This window comes from Mustela nivalis, assembly GCF_964662115.1.
Source record: "Mustela nivalis genome assembly, chromosome: 8".
In the NCBI taxonomy this organism is placed as follows: Eukaryota; Metazoa; Chordata; class Mammalia; order Carnivora; family Mustelidae; genus Mustela; species Mustela nivalis.
This window is the reverse complement of record NC_139027.1, coordinates 61,713,314-61,733,670: the sequence shown is the minus strand read 5'-3', so window position 1 is coordinate 61,733,670 and position 20,357 is coordinate 61,713,314. Positions and strand designations below refer to the sequence as shown.

Here is a 20,357-nt window from a genome sequence, read left to right as displayed (position 1 = left end):
GTGAGAGACCAATTAGTAGCTCTAACTCCTTAAGCAGATGGTTATCATATGATATCGGAGGTGCCTGTCCTGTCCTTTGCCATTAGAAAGTCATCTTTTTCCTAATATCTTTCTCTACAAAGGAAGGATATTATGCAGACAGACTGCATGGCCTAGATAACTCTATGAAGTTGAGTTTTTAGCAGGACACTGGAGCCTGGGAATCTTGTTCTTGAATTACAGGGTCAGTATAGCTCCTAAAAACTGCCTCTAAGATAAATGCAAGGGGAGAGTTTCAGGGCCAGCAGGGAAATAAATCTGAGAATATTCTCGGGTTCTGGGTGCCATCCCAAGCTGGAAATGGTAGACACGTGAGTGTTGGTCCTTGGGTACCTGCAAGGGATCCTCCCCTTCCACAGCTCGAAAACTTACACTATAAAGGAAGCAACCTGGACCTGGGAGTCAGAGGAATCTGGCTTAAATTCCAGCTCTGCCTCTTACAGGCTGGAGCCTGAACTCGCCAGCCTCAGCTTCCTGTCCTGCAAGAGTGGGCTAAACATAACAACTTTAAAGAGAGATGAGGATTAAGTGAAATTTCAAGTGAAGAGTCCTGACATCTGGCACTTTGGTCTTCTCTCCAAGTATCCGGCAGGGAGAACCACACCACACAAAGCCCAGACTCAGAGGAACGTTAGTGATCAAAACACAAGGTGGCCCAGGTAGCCTTCTCATTGCAGTCACTTGCTACAGTTGTTAGAGCACAAACTCCAAGGCTGAGAAACGTGGGTCTGGTTCTCAGTCCCACCACCTGCTAGGTGTGCCAGCTTGGGGAAGATACATAATGAGTCTGACCCTCGGTGCTTTCATGTGTAAATGAGGACAATATACCTTGTTCGTAGGATTGATACGATGACTCAAGGAGCAGGCCTGGCCCATGATAAGCGCGTCTTTTCCTCCTGCCCTTCTTCCTTTCCTCCCCCGCTTTCATCTTCTCTCTCTTCGTCTTCATCCGTTCTTTGATATACTCTAAGCTGCTACCATTTTCAATATCCAGAATGGACTGTACCCCCAAGCTTTCCTCTGTGCTCAGAGTGCAGTGCTCTATTCTTGGGGTAAAGAAATAAAGGATCTGGCCAGGTGTTGCTGCTTGCCAAGTCCTTGGTCCCCGTTCAAAAATCTTTTCTCTCTGGCTGGCCCCAGCATCCTTACCTACAAAGAGGATAAATCAGGATCTCTTGTAGCTCCATAGATTAAGGCTCCTAGTTGAGATCTTACCAGCCTACTCATTCAGCTCCCCCTTCTGAAATTCCCTTTCCTCTCCAGCCATCAGAATCCTATCCAGGGGGGCACCTGGGTGGCTCAGTCAGTTAAGCCTCTGCCTTCAGCTCAGGTCTGATCTCAGGGTCCTGGGATGGAGTCTTCGATAGGGCTCCCTGCTCATGGGGCAGTCTGCTTCTCTCTCTCTCCCTCTGTCTGCTGCTCCCCCTGCTTGTGCTCTATCAAATAAATAAAAATAAAATCTTGAAAAGAGTCCTATCCAGGGATCAAATTCTAGCTCAAATACCTTGTACTACTTTCCAAATGTTTACCAAATACATGCACAAATGCACACTGAGACAGGACCACTTAAACAGGATTTACTAGGAATCTGCTCTGGTCCCACTGCACCATAAAGCCTATCCTGATGCCTCAGTGTTCTGAATTTTGATGGTCTCTCAGCACATACAAAACAATGCAATATTTAGTCTCTTTACCAGCTCCTTGAAGGCAAATAAGTTGTTTTATTTATTATTAAACATTACTGCCTAGCCCAATATCTGGCAATTTAGAAGTGTTTCATAAATGGCTCCTGAAAACTTGCATGTTTAAGTGACTGAAGTATTTATCTTGCAGGAAAATCTTGCCTATAGACCAGGTAGTAAATCTGCTGAGGCCAAGGGTTTTGAACTTTTTCTATATCCTATACAGCTTCTAGCACTGTGAACAAAATGTAGTGGGTACTCAAAAACCTGTGGTGGTCTTTATACTACAAACATTGTCTCTATTTTTATGATGAAACTCTTCTGGAAAACTCAAGTACTAAGGGATGGTCTTCAACAAAAGCCCAGAACCAGAACTGCTCCTGAAGCTGACATGACAAGGACCATCAGTCTGAATGACTCTTGGAGTGACTCCATAAAGAAGCAAAGCAGCTCTCCAAAAGGTTGTAAAAAATGGCCTAAAGTCCATACACACATAAACAAACAGTCTAGAAGTATCTTTCCTCACCAAAAATGTCTCCTCCATCTTCAACACACATATATATTCCACCTTTTGTGGACCTACCTCCTTTAAGGACCTCCCTGACATCTGGCATCCTTTTCCTTGTATAATGTTAGAGATTTGGGGTGGGGGTAGGGGGATTGGGAGGACAGCAATGCACTTTTTGCCTTGAGCCATGCACCCACTCACGAGATAGCTGAAAGCCTCTAGGAATGGCTCTTACTAAAGTGGGTATCATCATTGGGGCACCTGGGTGGTTCAGTCGGTTAAGCATGTACCTTCGGCTCAGGTCATGATCGCAGGGTCCTGAAATCGAGCCCCGCATTGGGCTCCCAGCTCAGCGAGGAGTCTGCTTCTCCCTCTCGCTCAGCCCCTCTCCCCATTCATGCTCTTTCTTTCTCTCTAAAATAAATGAATAAAATCATTAAAAAAAAAAATAAGTGGGCATCATCTTAGTTGTCTCCTTCTTTCCCTTCCCCTTCTCTTTCCCTTACTCTTCTCCCTCTCTTCCTCCTCCTTCTCCTTCCTTATCTCATCCACTGGTGTTCTTTCTCTACCAATGACTTACACCAAAACACACACTACACACAGATGTCCTGTTCCTGGCTTTGAGCAGTTAGCGCATTCATAAGATCCTGGCCAGTACCCTGCTTATTCTTGACCTGCAGACACAAGAGGCCACAAAGAGTCAGTAACTCTCTAGTGAACAGTAGGATCCTGTGGCACTTAGGCTCCTGCTGCCTGATGAAATACTGAGGAAGAGAGTCCATGAATTGACTTGCACTCTGTAAAGTATTTTGAAATAAAACCCCTGAAAGGCCACACCCTTTAGTCTGCCAGGGTCCATGCTCTTGAGGGCAGAACGAAGATAATTAACTGAGTGATCAGACAGAAAGCATACATGCAGTGAAGAACTCTGCAAGGATCATCCTTATGCACATCTCCTGAAACTTAGCTGGGCATCCAAGGGGTTAGGGAGGCTCAGCAGACCAAGGAGGCCAATTCTGCCTGTGGCTCCCACCAGTCAAGTCTGTTGCAGAGGGCTACAGACACAGCCTATACTTTCAACTCAGCACTGTCATTTTTAAGGAAATAATCACTCCAAGTTTACAGTGGCATTAAACTGATAATCTGGAAGTGTGATCGCTTCCCTGGTTCACTAATCAATCCCCTATCTTTAAGGATAGAGACAGAGAATGGATATTTGAGTAGATCAATAGTCAAGTGAGTTCTATTCCTTTTGTTTGTTTTTATAGGTGATAGTTATTTTCTTGAGTACATTTTTAAATCATATAAAATAATAAATGATTCCTATGATTTTTTTTTCCATTTCCTCTGCAGGATTACTGTACAAATTGATGGGAGCTATATCCCATTAACATGTATGTACACAGATACCTTTTCTGAATACCTACTAAGTTCCAGGTACTGTACTGAAAGCTTTCAACACATCCTCCCATTTTACTGAGGGCTGTTTTATCTATATAGGAGGCCAAAGTAGAAGAGTTGACATTTTAAGGCTGCTCCTAAATTTTCTTTTTTCTGCTATGATTAGGCTATTTCTCATCATCTCCACCCAAGGCTAATAAATTTTTCAAGAATTTATTTGCCACATTTCTTCCTATTATTAAGTTCAAACTTGTGCCAAGAAAATCACACTAAACAGCACTTGTCATTGTTGGCCCTACTTCATCCTGGCATCAAGCTAGACACAACACACAGTGATTTAGAGAGGTGCCAGCAGTCCGACCTGTTTGAATATTACCATCATAACAGCAATGAAGCTGCAGCTTGAGGTGAAAATCCCTCAGTGACATTCGTGCCTTTTTCTCTTTCTATCCATCCATCTGTATGCCTGCCCATCTATCCACACCAACACCAGCTGAATGCCTACTATGCACCACCCCTGCCTTCACGGAGCTTCCTGTCTAGGACAGAACTAATTCAATATAAGACAGGATGATTTTGAAGGCAGTCGAGACCAGAGCACTGTTGATTCTAAGTGAGAAGACTGGGAAAGGCTTCACGAAGATGGAGCAGAATCTCAAAAGTTCAAGACAGCACTTAAAAGATATGCTCCCAATTATAAAAGCATCACATATTCAATATCTAAGAATATGTCTGAATACATATAAAGTGAACAATATTTGAAAATATAGTAATATAAACAAAATATAAAAATTACCTTCTAATTCCTTCTTCTCCGGAAGTGTATAAAATACAAATTTTGAGTCCCTTCCTCCCAGCTTCCAATCTCAGCTTCCAAAGGGTTAACAGTGCAGGGCATATGCCCTGAGACTTGTAATTTACTCCTATATAAATATGCCATTCTACCCCACCTTCCCAACACAAGCACAGAGGCTAAGACAACTTGCTCTGATGCTGTGAAATTGTATAAGATTGATGAATCACAGACCTCTACCTCTGAAACAAATAATACATTATGGGTTAATAAAAAAAATAAAAATTAAAAAAAAAGAAAGCTAGCTCTGAAATCTAATTGGCTAGTTTTGAGCCTCTGCTCAACCACCGGCTAGCTGTGTAAACTTAGACTACTTACTTAGCTTCTCTCTGCGTTATTTTTCCAATATGTAAACTACAGTCAATAAAAGTACATATTTTAGGTCTGTTTTGAAATTTTAAAAAAGAAAATGAATCTAAACAGCACCTGGTACTTAGTTATTAATAGATATAGTAGTAGTGATACTACATATACGTGCATAATTTTGTTTTAAAAAAGTAAAATCAAACTATTTATATTATACTATGCATGTTTTCCAATTAATAAAGCTTATTCATCTTTTCACATGTTAGTCCATATTGGTCAATTTGATTATTTTTCAATGACTGCATTACAGGCTTATTCCAGAATTCATTTAACCAATCCAGACCATCACTAAGAAACCTTATACCTTCATTTTTTGCATTCCTCCTAATATTTGTGTAGGACAGATTCCTAAAAATGTGATTTCCAGGTCACAGGGTATGTGTATTTAAAATTTTGATGAGATAGTAACCAAGCTAACTTTCAAAAAACAATGTACAGGTCCATCGGTTCTATGTGACAATGCCCATTTCTCATGCCATCACCAATAATGCCATCTGTTATTGTTTTTAAATGCATTTATTGAAGTATTAGTAGTAATGATTACTGAGATGAAATGATTAACTGGACAAAAGATTTTAAATGGTACCTAGAACATCAAAATTTAAATGAATGGTTCTTACTAATGGAGCATCTTTCCATATTTACTGGTCTTACCTTGCCATTCCTTGAATTTCTTATTATCTTTTGCCAATATTTCTTGTACTTTCTTTTTATTACAGATTTATGAAAGTCTGTGCATGTTTGCTTATTAGTCCTATATAAGAAATAAATATATTCTCTTCATCCTGTCTTATAACCTAGTTTAATGTTGAATAGAATTTAGATGAAGGAAGGTATGGTCAGGAAGGAATTTTGAGAAGGGGGAACAGCATCTGCAAAGACACATGGCTTTTCAGTGGAGGTCAGACTCTGAGAAACTAAGCAGATTTTGTGGTTGGAACACACATGGACATACAAGTAGAAATTAAGCAGATTTTTGTGGCTGGAACGCACATGGACATAAAAATCAATCGGCTTTCAATGCCATCCTAGGGAATGTGATCTTTAGTCTGAATACAATTGTAAGCTACCAAGGGCTAAGGAACAAAAGAGTGACAACCATACTGAGAGTTCTCACGATGGGTCAGAGTTTTTAAACAGTTTGGGATCAAGGCAACATCACCAACGTGCCCAACCTCAGGGGGAACACCAGCCACTACTTGCTTCTACAGGAACAGAGGTCCACTGGAGTTGTACAAAACAACAGTTGGTTAAGGCACCTTTGGGGAGTCTGAAGAAAGTCAAGAATATTCTCAGTGGAATTCACACACACACACACACACACACACCCTTAGGCACTTAATTTTAGAGTCCTCACAGGCATACGGGTATCCACTGACTTAAAGGCTCAGTTACCCCAGAGCCTGAACCCCTACACTCTTGGGCTTTTATGCACATTGGAACTTACTGCTCAAAGTACATGAAACTACAGTATAGCTTCGGTTAAACCAAATTATGGAAAATTTTAAGCTTTTACCTTCAGGTCATGGGACTGTGCTCTGGAAGGCAAGGCCATTCACAGAAAGCATTCTGCCCAAGAGAAATATAATGCACATCTCAAATGTGGGGCACATACTAAATTTAAGTTTTCTGGGAGCCCCGTAATAAAAGTGAAAAGAAATAGGTAAAATCAATTTCAATGATATATATTATCTAACCCAATATACCTAAAACATAATTATTTCAATACCTAATCAATAGAAATGTTATGAATTAGGTATTCTACATTTTTTTCATACTAAGTGTTTAAAACCTGATGTGTATTTTATACCTTCATTGCATCTCAATTCAGACTACTCCTATTTCAAGGGTTCCACAGTCACATGTGTGAACAGCTATTACACTGGACAGCACAGTTTTAAATTATCTCATCATATTTCCTTTTCTCCAAATCCAATTTCCTCCCATATTACCCTCTGAAACCCAATTAGGCATCACTGAACATGCTGATTCTTATGTTCTATCGAAGTCTCTTCTTAGACCTTTTCACTATAGTATGAATGCAAAACAGTAAAGTTTTCTCTCCATGAATCATTATATTTAAAGTTGGCACCCCACTGTAGAATAGGAAATGATAACCCAGTAGGGAAAAAATTCAAGTACTGGGAAAGAGAGAAAGATCTCTTTCAAAAGTAGGTGGTTATGTCATAAATCACAATATTTTGGGAAACACATGGGCTGAGAGCTAGATCTTTGTTTGGCTGCTCCCAGTCCCACTCCCAGGGAATTCCAAGCTGGGCATTGTTTACATGGGCATTTTCTCCAGTTTTGTGCAGAAGACTGAGACAATAGTAAAGGTTTCTAACAGTACAGGGGATCCTAAAAAATGGAACACTAGACTAGCTCTGTCTAACCATGTTTTCCTAAGCCTGGGGAGGGAGCAGTGGGAAACAGCCTCAGAAGTGTTGTCTATGGATAAATATCATATGCCCAGGATTAAGTTTATTTGGGAGATGGTAGCCTCATGACATTACTCCATCCACATGCCCAAAAAATTAATAGGACCTCCCCAGAAAAAAAATTAAATATGACTCTACAAGCTTTCTTGAATTGAGGGATACATGTTCATAATTAAACGTGATGAAAAAGGATAAATGAAACAGCTCTCCAAAGTGTTTATTATTTCTAACTGTAGAAATAATACAGCATTACTTACTACATCTAAAGATATTAAGTAGCAAAGAGAATCATCCTGTGGCCACATGCCACTGAATGGCACTGGATGCAGGGATTCAGAGACCAAGACACTCAGGGAATCTGGCTGAAGTTCAAAACCCTAGGATCACTCCATTCTTTCCTTCCAAATGAGAGAAAGACATGCTCGGTAGTGTCACGATTTCGGCTATAAGCAGCAGCCTTCTAATTAAAAATAAACTGAGTCCATTATTTCTATTTACAGCTTTCCACAATTTAGCAGCAATGTGAAGATAGAAAGAGATGCTGGAAGCATATGTTTAAACATCCCAAATGCTTTTGAGAGCATCATTAGAGTAAACATCCTGTGAATGTGTTTCTTTACCTTCAATACCCATCTCCAAAGGGCTTCCCAAGCTGTGCGAGGGCAGCATAAATATATTTATCTTCAGAAAGAATGGTCCAGAAAAGACACAGCTACAATTAAATTAGTAACTAGAAAGAGTCATGCTCTTGACTCCAGACAGTTCCCCCTGCAATACAGTATTCTTTCATTTTTTTGATGGATGGTAAGGATAAATGGTGGGTAAGGACAGAACGTGGTAAAGATAAGGGAAGAGGGTGGAGGATCCAAAAAAAAGGCGGGGAGGAGATGGGAGGGAAAAAGAAAATCTCAGAGGGCTTTCTGAGTGGACATCTTGGTTGAATTTCAACATGAAAAATGTTCTATAAATATTTGCTGAATGAATCTTCTAAAAACTAATGGTCGTCTTCTAGACATTTTGGATGCATACCCCATTATGGAATGCATATGACAGTTTCTCAACCTCAGCACTACTGATGTTTTGAGATGACTCTTTTTTTGTGGAAGCTGTTAGCATCACCCCAGGCCTCTACTCACCAGATGCCAGTAGCACCCCCCCACACACACTCATTCCCCAAGTTGTAACCACCCAAAATATCTCCAACATTGCCATTTATTCCCTGGTGGAGAACTACCAGTGCAGGTATACCATGAGTCTCCATCCATTCATTAATTTACCAAATCTAACTGACGTATTCAGCCACTATTTTTTTTCAGCGTTCTAAGGTTCATTGTTTCTGCACAACATCCAGTTCAGCCACGGTTTTATTTAGAACACTGATCAGTGTACTTGTCTCTACCCTCAAGTAGTTCCTAGTTCAGTAGCACAGAGAAACTTTAAAGTAAAAAGACATGTGAGATAGTGGTTTGACTCCTAAAAGATGGGCTGTGCACTCCTTTTTAAGGACATTTAGAAAATGTAACTTTAATTATAACAAAGGTTATATACTTAGAGAGTTGTCAGAGAAAAGCCCGTTAAACTTAGCGAGGATTTCTGCTCTGCTAGTAGGTTACATATTAAAGATGAATTTGAAGGCTCTCAGAGAAGCAGTGAGCCTGGCCCTCTACATCTTTGCTGACTTCATAAAAAACAAGGGTACTGCTTCGTGACCCGCGCGGGTCTACAAGAAGATTGTGTAACATGCAGTATGCCTTCGATCCAAATAAACTCCCAGATTATTAAAAGGATGTTTTTTCCCTCTAGAGGTCAAGGTGAGTCACCGGAGCTTTTTCCCTGTTATTAACCAAGCACTAGATATACAAGGCTTAGATATTAAAAGGCATTAGCCAAGGCATCATGGCCATCTGGTTTAGAGCAAATGCAAAACTTCAGGGGGAAGCTACATTACTTACAAAGGAACTAAATGGCCTGAAATATTAGAAGCCATGTATACAAACCCATTCAAATTTCTGTGGCCAAGTGACAAGGAGCTATAGCCATTGCCTGAGCACCTGAGGCCAGCCTCTCTCTAGTGTAATTCCGAATAGAAAAAATATTTAACTACTGACTTACCTTGACCCAGAACTGCCAAAAAATCTCTACATTCTTCCAATAGTCTGGGTGTTTATTTCCACCAAGAAGTGTGGCATCTGTACCACAATGAAATACGCCCCAACGCGAGCTCTATGGCTACCCCCGCCCTTAAGAAGCAAGGTAGTCCATGCTGTCTATGCATAAAAAGACTGCCGGCCTTGGAGTATTTACAGTGAATCCAAATTCAAGAAGTATGTAAGCCTGATGAAGCCAGAACACATGCAAAGCTAGATTTAGGCTATCTCCTGATGATGTTAACCCAGATTAACCTGGCAAAAAGAAGAGTATGAAGAGGGGTACAGATGACTGTTTTAGGCCAAAATGAGGCCCAGGCTTTATGACACCCTTCTTGATGGCCTTTTCCCTCAATGTGATTGTTTCTTTCACACGTAGGAGTTTCTCAGACCAGAGCCCACGGACTACACCTCTCACATTCGAGTTTTTCTATCTCCTAAATACCCAGAAAAGGAGGAAGATGGCGCTGGGACAAATGACGCAGGCAAACAGGAAAACATGGCTGCCTCCAGATTAAACAGACCTTGAGAAGTGTCTCTGAGGACTCACTAACCAGAGCTACACTGAGTCAGACCAGCACAGGCCTGGGTTTCCATCCTAGAGTTCCCTACTATCTTACAGAAGACCTGCCTAGCAGGCAGAGGCCAGTGGTGGTGGTGGTGGGGGGGTGGCTTCTCGTGAACTGCCCTCAGATTCCTGAGGACACTCTCTTCTTTTTGGCTTACATTCTGCATACAGCCTGGACATGGAGAATGACCCTGGACAGATTCTAAAGTCAGTCTTCTTACTATTTATTCTCTTCCATGATACAGTCAAAAGTCAGCATTCTCTGACTACCTTCCTTAATGTCAACTACCTAACTGTGTTACTGCTTCCTCACATTTGTGTATTTTGAATGAGGAACTGTAATAAAAAGAATAAGCCAAGGGATGACGAATGGTGAGATTTTATCTGTGGCAGTGAAGGCCTGACTATTTGAAACACATTATACTTGGAGCTGCCACTATTGACCTCTGTTTGAGGCCCGCCGACCTAGGTGTGCAGGATGGCTAATTATCTATCCCAAATCCCTGTTCCACTTCCACACAGTGCAACGTTCTCTAGGAAGCTGGTGCCCAGCCCAGGGCCATATTCCCCACCCTGACTTGCACTGGGTGTGGAATGAAGGGGCTGTTCCTAAAGGAATGTAAGCAGTTCAGTTTGTGTCCCTCAAACACTTTCTTCCCCTGTCTGCTGGCTGGTTATGGAGATTCCAAGGCCCTAAGGGATAGCAAAACCATAAGACAAAGGAAAGCTTATTGACAGCCAGGAATGCCCACACAGACCTTTTACGCTAGAAAGAAATTTGGTGAGTTGTCACAGCAGCCTAAGCTGGTGTTAGTCTAATTCACAAACCACGTCATGAGAGTATGTATGAAAGAAAGCGGGAGGAGACCCTATATTCCTAAGTATCTACTAATAGTTATTGAGTGTCTAGGTCTGTAATACTTCCTCTGTCCATGGGCTTTCATGCAAGTTCTCTAGTATCAGTAACAAATTCAATTCGATTTATCAAACTTTTGCAGAATGCCTAATGGACTACCCCTAAAAAATCAACCCTTCGGGGGACTCCCATTGCCTTTGACCTTCTGAACAGCTTGATTCAACCACTTTGTGCCAGCAACCATCCTAGGCCTGGTGACACAAACACAGTCCTCTCCCTCAAGGAGCCCATTCAGCTTCCATTTCCAGCCTCATCTACCACTCTTGCTGTAAGAAAGAGAGGATTTGGCATGTTTTGACTCACACAGAAAGTAGAAGAGCATATGCAAAATCTTCTGATGGTAGGGCAAATTTAGCGACATGGATACTTGTAGATATGCAGTTTGTGTCAGATTCGTATTTATATATGCATCTCAGCTCTGTTGCTTAGTGGTTGCTACTCTCCTAGTCATTTCTGTCCTTTTCTAGCAACTGATTGCAAATCTCATCTTTAAAATGTAAAATAGAGCTTCCTCTCAGTACCAGTCCAGGTCCTAGACAGGAACCCCAGTGTTCATTTGTACTTGCTTCTGGAGGCTCCGCCCACGGCACTGCTGCCCTGCAAAGAAAGGTGGTTCCATCTAATGCTATCTTCCACCCAGAAGGCTTTGCTCTTTCATAGGCCAGTTTCCAGTCGTGTATCAGAAAGCTTAGCCCCTAGATCCTGCTCCATGGTCAAATCGTAGAGAGTTTCACTGATGTAGCTACATGCCCTAAGAGCTCCAGGCAAGTTTAATAGGAATCCATTGGATTTATACAGAATGAAAGAATTGAATGAATGAGAGATGAGTACCTTATGTCACTGGCTTGACCAACCAGAGATCTGGTTTCCTCATTTGGAGATGCACTGGCAATCACTACTCCTACGCAATTTTGCTAGGGATATTGACATTAAATGACCTGGTAAAGCCCAAGAACAACAAAAAGATCTACTCTAGTATGCCAACTTTGATCAACAAGTAGGAGTTCTCTGGAACATAGCAGGAGAAGGATTCTGAGGCTTAGTAAAAGGGACTATCTAGTCTATTGGTAATGATGCCTTGGATAGGCAGATGAAGTGTGGCGATGTGCATGTCAGCTAATGTCATTCCTGCCACAGATCCTTAGCTGGCAATCTGGTCCACAGGCAGGGACTGCTGGACCTGGATATTGTCAGCTGTGAGATTATCAGGTAAGCAAATGAGCTAATAAACATAAGAGATTACTAAAAATAAAGTTCAGTATTGTTGGTGTTTAAGCATTTTATGCTTAAAGGAAGGACAATGGATTAAATGGCCATGGTTGCTTATCTCAAGAGAATCTGGCAGGCATTAGGCACTTATAACCAATCAGCTCCCACAGCTCATGGTACCCACACCATGCTGGGAGAATGAGTTGCAATTAATAAATTGGGTGTGGAGATCCCACAATGCATTTTGACATGTAAACAATGATTTGGGTTTTTTTAATGACTTTGGTCCCCAGACTCCCAGGCTAGTCCACAAAAGCTGATTCATAACAATATTTCAATTAACCTAAATTCTGGGTCTTAGAAAAAGGCAAAGGAACATCTAACACAGGAGGAAAGAGAGGGAAAAAAAAAATGTGCCTTCAGCCTATTTTCTGGTCAAAGGGCTAGCCTCAAACACTTTGATGTGGGCTAAGCTATTATACCCCCACTTTTACCTTCTCTTCTAGATATATCTTCCACTAACTGTTGCTGTTCTCCCTAAAAATCAATTCTTCCAGGGTATCCTAAGCCCCATATCATCTAGACTTAGTCACCACCCTCTCGTTACTTCAGTGTTTCATGATGCAAAACACTCTGTGTTGTATGGCCAGTTAAAAGTTTAGCTACATTTTAGAAGGGAAATAAATCTAATGTAGCTAGTTCATACTAAAGTGTAAATGGTTTGTAATCTATCTTTCCCAGAGGAATTTGCATTTCTAATGGAGTACTGTGGAACAAAACTGAATGTCCAATTAGTTGACTTTTTAACAGCATCAGAGAGCAAAATGAGCCTTTCAGAAAGACCTGAGAGGGGCTCCCTGGAGGCCAGACAACGACCTCAAAGTCAAATAATTATGTCACAGTATCTGTCTTTGTTCTATTTCTCATCTTCCCAAAGCAGATCTCTGAAGCAGCTATTTTCTTTCCCTCATAACTTCTGCCCTGCTCCTGTTTCTGACTTCATACACTCTGTACAAAGTTTTGAGATTTTTAATACCCTGTATCATACCATAAGTAGAAGATAATTCTATCTTCTAGGTAAGCCATAAAGGAGTCAAGAAATTCATGTATTCACACACTCCCTGCACACACAGCTGCCCGCCCACCAAATTAAAAACAAAACAAAACACAAAACTCTGAAGATCAACAGTGTAAACATATGCAACAGAAGACCCATATTGGAAAGATGTCTAAATAATAAGGACAAGGGCCTCCATCCTCTTAATATGCTCAAGTCTAAAGTTATGGTCTAAAGTTAGTTCTCTCTTCTTGCTTTGACTTTTTCAGCAGCAGCTTTAGGATAAGAAGATAGGCTAGTTTCTTACCTTGAAAACACACCAATATATGTTTTTGATCATTCATTTGCCAATGCCTAAATTGGAGTTTTAGCAAATAAGAAAAGATTAGGGACTAATCTTTAGGTACTCTCCCTAAAGCCAGGCTAAAAAGGAACCTGCCAAGAGGGAACAGTTCTAGCAAAATAGGTGGGTGTTCCGAGTCCCACTTTTCAGTTGGACAAGACCTTCTGACCACTGTCTTGAACTTTTCACAAATACCTTCTTTTCCCAGGTGCAACAGGAGGGGCAATTTTATCACACTCCCTCCAACCTTTCCATCCTTTTCTTCTTGTTTCCTTTTTCCTTCTTTGAGAAGCCCGTTGGAGCTTTCATCCACCCTCCATCTCCCATCATCCTGTGCAAAACAGCACCTGGGGCAGCCACAGAGCCTGAGAGTGGTCAAAAAAAAAAAAAAAAAGAAAGAAAGAAAGAAAGAAAAAGAAAAGAAAGAGAGGAAAAAAAAGAAGAAGGAAGGAAAGAAAAAGGAAAGAAAGAACGAAAAGAGGAGGGAAGGGGGCGATTGGCTGGAGAGGGGGTAATGATTTGTAATTGCAATACTTTCATTACTGTCTTTTAGCTCTTTGCAGAGTAATGTCAAGAGCTTCGTCTTTGTAGTGTTATTGGCATTTTTCATCATATTCATGAAGTGTGGGTCAATTTTCTTCAAAAGGCGCACTTCGCCAACTTGCTACAGAGACAGACAGTAATAAATTCTACTAGTGCACTGTGAAGGCTTCGTAGCTGCAAGCAACAATAAAAAGCAATGAGCTGGGTGTCACTAAGTAACTCCAGTTTACACTGCATTTTCTTCTTTTATTGAAAACTCAAGAATATGAATTTATTAATGAATACACAGGCGTACTTTGAAGGGGGGTGGCAGTGCAGGGGGAGGAGAGGTATGTGCGTGGCGGGGTGGGGGGGGTGTGGACACCATGTCAATTTATTTGGTATTCACACTGTGTGTGCCTATATTGTATTGTTCCATCATTTCATGGCCAGGCTTACCTTGTTAGGCTGTGGCCCTCCAGAAAAAACCCGAGCTCATATAGCAACACCTTGACGTGGATCTACAGCTGCTCTCGCTGTGCCTGTCTCACCTTTAGCCCTGGCTGTCTACTGCCGCCTTTCATTTTCCGCATTCATACATCAATAAGCTTTGCATGCTGACACCTAATTTTGCAGGCTACTTTGGTTATGGAGGCCGTGTTTTGCATATCACTACCCACCCCCTTCTGACACCTACTGCCTTTAAAGGGGAATGAGGAGAGGAGAGGAAGAGGCACCGGAAAGAGAGAGGAAGAGAGAGCAAGAAAGGGAAAGCTGCTTTTCTTCTCTGCCTAATCAGAAATTTCTTTATATTTGTCAAAAGCAGATATGCCAGATCAACTTTAATTGATTCCTCGGCGGCGCTCACGGATGATTTTTGAAGGACTGGGCTTGTGTTCCCAGACACACTGTTGTGTTTCCAACGAAAAGGAGGTTTCTCCCACAAATCAAATTTTGATGCCAATTAGTTAGCATTTTCCATTCCAATTAAATTGGAGACTTCGAGACCTTTCTGATTTTGGAAGACTTTATATATATTTTATACTAAATGTGCCCTTCAGGGGCTGATAAGTTAGAAGGGAATGTCCATGGGTGGCGACAGACTCTCGGGGAGTGGGGGAAAGATCCGTGTTGTGGGCATTTCAGCTCTTTTCTCGGGTTTCCTTCACAAAGGTTTGTCAGACCCACGGCAACCTGTTAGGTGACATCACAAAGGTTTTTTACCTTGCAGTTAGGTGGCTAATGTCATTAGAGCCTTGACAATCCATAAAATGTTATAATCTAATAGTTTTTCTGCCATACCCCACCCTCCATACCCCCGAGACTTCATTGTGCAAAAAAAAAAAGAGAACTGGGGAGACAAGACTGATGTTAAAAAGAACAAGCTGTGGCTGGATTTGAGAGATTATACACACAAAACAAGTAAACAAAAGCACAGGAGAAAACAGGAAAACCACCACACCAAATGCCACTGAGCTGCCTACGCACTCATACGTACCCCCAAAGCACGTGGCTGTGAGGACAGGCCTGCGAATGACGTGCCACCAAGAACTTCTCAATCTACTAAATTCAGTTTTTATTACGGGTACCAAAACACTTTCAGGGGGAGAAACTGTCAGTTCATATCCAGGTATAATTTTAATTTAATAGCAACTAAGATCAGTGTGAAATACCATTAGCAAACATGATGGCTCTTTTCCTTTTCTTCGCCCTCAGTTTGAGCCCTCCTTTATTTTTATTGTCTGTAGGACATTAATCTTAAAAAAAAAAAAAAAAAAGTGCTAATTACTTCATAAGGTCATGGCCTTAGGAGTATCCCAAGCATATGGGGAACCTATCTAGAGAACTAGAGAATCTGGATTCCGATGGCCAGCCTCTATCTTTGCTACTTCTTTTCCTGTCAACATGGACACAAGATCAAGTTCAAAGGCCTGTGCACACCATGGGTTCACACACATAATCTTCAAGCCCACATTCTGTACCCTGATATAACTTAAAAGGAAATAAGATGCAATACCCAATGCCTAGATTAAAATATGAATGGTGCATTTATAGCACTTAAAATTTCACGCATATTCTTCTGCTTGTCACTGATACATACTCAGAACAACTGAATGGTGTTGGCAGAGTGGGTGCTCGTGGATATAAGGGACTCAGGTGAGACCACGCCAGCATTGAGGGCTGGAGTCTTCTGTGTCACAGACATGAGATGCAATCTCAGGTGTGATGCAGGATCAAATGAGATAACTTGTCTGCTCTTTGCCTAAAATTGGGATTCAGGACCACCTCGCTGACGCCAGTCCTCCTTTCACTTTCCAGACTCCTGCAAGACAACTTAACATCTCTTATAAGTACTCAGTATATGCCAGGCACCTTGTAAAGTGTTCTGCATGGAGTATCTCATTGAGTCTTCACAAGAGCTCTAACCATCTTCCCATTTTACAGATGAGAAAAGTGATATGCAAAGTGATTTGAGCACATTTCTCAAGGTCACACATGTGGTCATTAGGGCAGAAAAAAGATTTACACTCAGGTGGTCAGCTTGCAGCAAACAGCCTTCAGCCTCACCTCTCTTCCAGACTCCCCAGAGAAGACACAGTTCTTTAGCAGGGGTTAGTATCCTGGGGAGTATATACCCAGGATTAATTTAGGGTTTTTTTTTTTTTTTTAAATCTGCCTTTGTAGATACCCAGACTCCAATAAGTGATTTTTATACAAAAGTAGTCTACTCCCAATACTGCTAGGGAACCAATTACTTAAGGCCACAGGCTTATACTCTTGAGTATAATAATATGCCTTAATTACCCAAGGTGGGAATAACTAAATGGAAGAAGTAAAACAAAATAACAACCAACCCCCAAACCAAAAAATAAGGCAGCATGCATTTGTAGACTCAAACTGAAGTTGTCAGTACAATGAGCCAGATATTGGTGCAAACAGTAGGAGTATAAACATGTGGAATATTAGAAGATTCTAATAGGAATATTAGATAATATACAGCTAGGAGAAAGTTTCCTGCATAAGTGGGCTGGGCACCCCATTCTCTGGACAGGCCTCACCACCAGCCACAAAGAGAGGAATTATGAGGCCGAGTGAATACTGCTCACATTCACACACTGCCACGCTACATTGTCAATTAGCAGGCGTGTTTCCATAATTGTTATACAAGGGGGAAATTTACAGTGTTAAATGGCCCTCAAATTCACACTTCTGTGTGAGTTTTTGTTTAGTGGTGTGTCTACTATTAGCACGGATGACTGCCTCTGACATCTCTTTGCCTCTGAAGACAGAAAGCACTAACCTAACAATGGGACAGACACACCAGAGAACGCTACCTATTTATCCTTTATGCTGATATAGATGCATATGTAGATGTATGATAGAGAAAGACAGGTGGATGGGTGGATGGCAGGATGGATAGACAGACTTTTTTTTTCTTTGCAAGGGGAGTTTTTGGTGTGCTCATATTTATCAGATGTCAATTGTTCCTTCATGTTGGCCTCCTTTTTTTTAAGATTTTATTTATTTATTTGAGAGAAAGAACGCACAAGCTGGGGGAAGGGGCAGGGGAGAGGGAGAAGCAGACCCCCAGCTGAGCAGGGAGCCCAATGTCAGGCTAGATCCAAGACCCTGGGATCATCACCAGAGCCGAAGGCAGACACTTAACTGACCGAGCAACCCAGGCACCTCATGTTGGCCTCTAATTATAGAGTTCTCATTTTCAAGTTTGTCATTTTCAAGTTTCATATTCAAGCTTTGGATGCAAGTTCTCATTTTCAAGTTTCGTGTGTGTTCTGGGGTGTGCCTATCTCCCTGGAGAATAAGGGTGACCTTGACTAGATGACTGCATGAGAGATTTTGTTTAATCTTGAAAAAGAATTTCTTAAAAACAAAAATAAAAACAAAAAACTAAGGAGTTGTAATTTTCAAAGTAGATTGGTCAATCAGTTTATGTAATTGTGGATATGGTTTGGTCTAAGGACAGAGACTGGATAAAATGGTATCTCAAAGTCACAGTTGGTCTTTGACTATGTAAGCCTGGAATCCCCAGCCCCCATAAACACATATTCACCCATACCCACTTTACACAGATTGCATATACACGTACATCCACCAAAGAAATCCCCAAATAACAAGATGGGGTCAGTATAAATCTCTGAGTTGTCAGATAACCAAATGATCCTTTAGACCACAGAGCATAACAGAAAGACCTTTTATGATTAGAAAACATGACCCCTTTATTTTACAAATCAGTAAAAAAAAATGGTGCAGGGAAGTTAAATAATTTGTCCAAGGTCACACAGCAAATTAAATTAATAATTATGTATCAACTTTCAGTTATTTCCAAATATCATATCCACCTTCAAAGAAACAATGGTTACTATTTCCATTATCCAAAAGAATTGGTCACAAGTAAAAGAGGCATCTTTTGTTATTTACATCCCCACCTTGTTCCATAAATAACTTAAGATACTTAGAAAGGAATGTGCAAAAAAGGCATGTAAGATGATGAGTACAATGATAATGATAAAATGTGGAGAAATGTCCCATGATTTAGATTAAATCCTTGTATATTAATCTAACAGCTACTTGACTTCATAACACACTTTAATTTCGAAAAGAAATTTTTAAAAAAAGGAAAAAGAAAGGTTAAATAAATGCAGACAGGTGATGTCCCTGGACAGAACTGGAGTACACCTAACGGACCCAGCCCCGGCTTCTCATCCACAGGAAGCCTGTTTCTTTTTGCCTCCGTCCTTTGCGTTTCAAGGAAATACTGCAAAGTTGCCCCCAAGGATCCTGGAGTCTTGAACACATCAATCCATAACATCGTCTCATAGCAAGGAGGCTTGGGAGTGAGAATGCCTTCAAGGACCAGAAGCAGGGTTAGGTGACAAACGATGGACAAAGAGTAAATAATGCAGCGCCGATCCGCTTGCATCAGAGGAGAGAAAAACACAAGTCTGACAATGTAAGTTCCACCAAAGATGTGAAACAAAGGGGGCTTTTATCATCTGCTGGTGAGAATATCTCAAGTGCATGACACTACACATGAGGGCAGAGGTTGGGGATTAAGATGTACATTCAGAAGTTTCAGTGTCAAGATGGTATTTAAAGCCATGAGATGGGTTGAGATCATCTATAAAATGAGGATGGACAGAAACAAGAACGTCCAAGGACTAAAATGTGGGGGCCCCCAACATGTAGACATTTGGAATTGGAGGAAGATTTATTAAAGGAGACAGAAAAAAGAAGAAACCGAGTAGACTTGCAGTTCAAGGAGCAGAAGCATTTCAGGACATAGTCAGGACAGCATTAGCACCTGTGCAAAAGCTGCAGGTAATTCAAGGAGATGAGGATTGAAACTGACCTGGCTTGTTAGCTGATGGTGGCTGACAGGATCACCCTTCTCTGGAGTTATCAGCTATTACTAAAAGATCCCCAGAACTAGATGTTAACTATGAAGCAGTAACAATTGCTTACTTTCTACATTGGGACAGCTTTTATGTGCCAAGTGTTTTACATACACCCATCTAACTGGGTGCATACAACAACTGTGGAGGTAGGTACAGTTACCCAAAATCACAGATGAGGAATTTTAGGTACAAAAAGCTTATGGGACATACCTGAAGTCACCCGCCACTTAGCAAGTCTGAAACTGGGATTGATTCTAGAACCAAAATATAATGCAGAGTTACCAAAAGACCCAAAGGGCTGGACGTTTAACATCTGGGGGACAGTGAAGGAGATGGGAGGAGGCTCTGCTCTCCTTCCTCAGGGCACAAACAACTGCAAGGGTGACCAACTATCTGCGGTCAGCCAGGGACAGGGGACTTTCCCAAGATGCACCTGCAGAGAGGAAACGGGGGACGTTTTGGTCAGACTATGACAAGCTGGTTACACTCCATCAAGTGAAACCTTTCAGGAAGAAAGCAGCCATAGTTACCTGTTAGGAGGTTTTACATTCTGTGTGAGCTTCCCTGGGGTGGTCCCGGAGCCTCTGTAGAATTCTGAGCCAGCTATCCAGGCTCTCCTCACCACTCCTGCTAAGTGGGACCCTGGAGTTGGGAACCGGGAGCAGGGTTACTCTCCTAGGCCTCTTTCATTGATGAACCTGTTCACTTCCTGCTGCGGCCCTCTGGGAAATGCAAAGGTGTACCCCCAGTGGTACCACTCCCCCAGCTCCCCTGGAAACTAGCAGAGGCTTCCTGGGCATACAGGGGCCTCTTTGTCAAATTCCCTCTGATCTACCCAGCTAATGAGGTCAAAATAGCTACGTCCATAAGGGATACATTTTCTCAATGGGA

The 20,357-nt window shown here is 41.5% G+C and overlaps 1 long non-coding RNA gene across 1 annotated transcript in view; it reads right to left on the bottom strand.

Annotated features, from left to right (window-relative positions):
• LOC309872516 overlaps positions 1-19,508 on the bottom strand; it is a 51,360-nt gene extending 31,852 nt beyond the window's left edge. The window contains exon 1 of the long non-coding RNA XR_014315931.1: positions 19,421-19,508. This is a non-coding gene — a long non-coding RNA (uncharacterized lncRNA). The remainder of the gene's footprint in view (positions 1-19,420) is intronic.
• Positions 19,509-20,357: the final 849 nt, after the last annotated feature.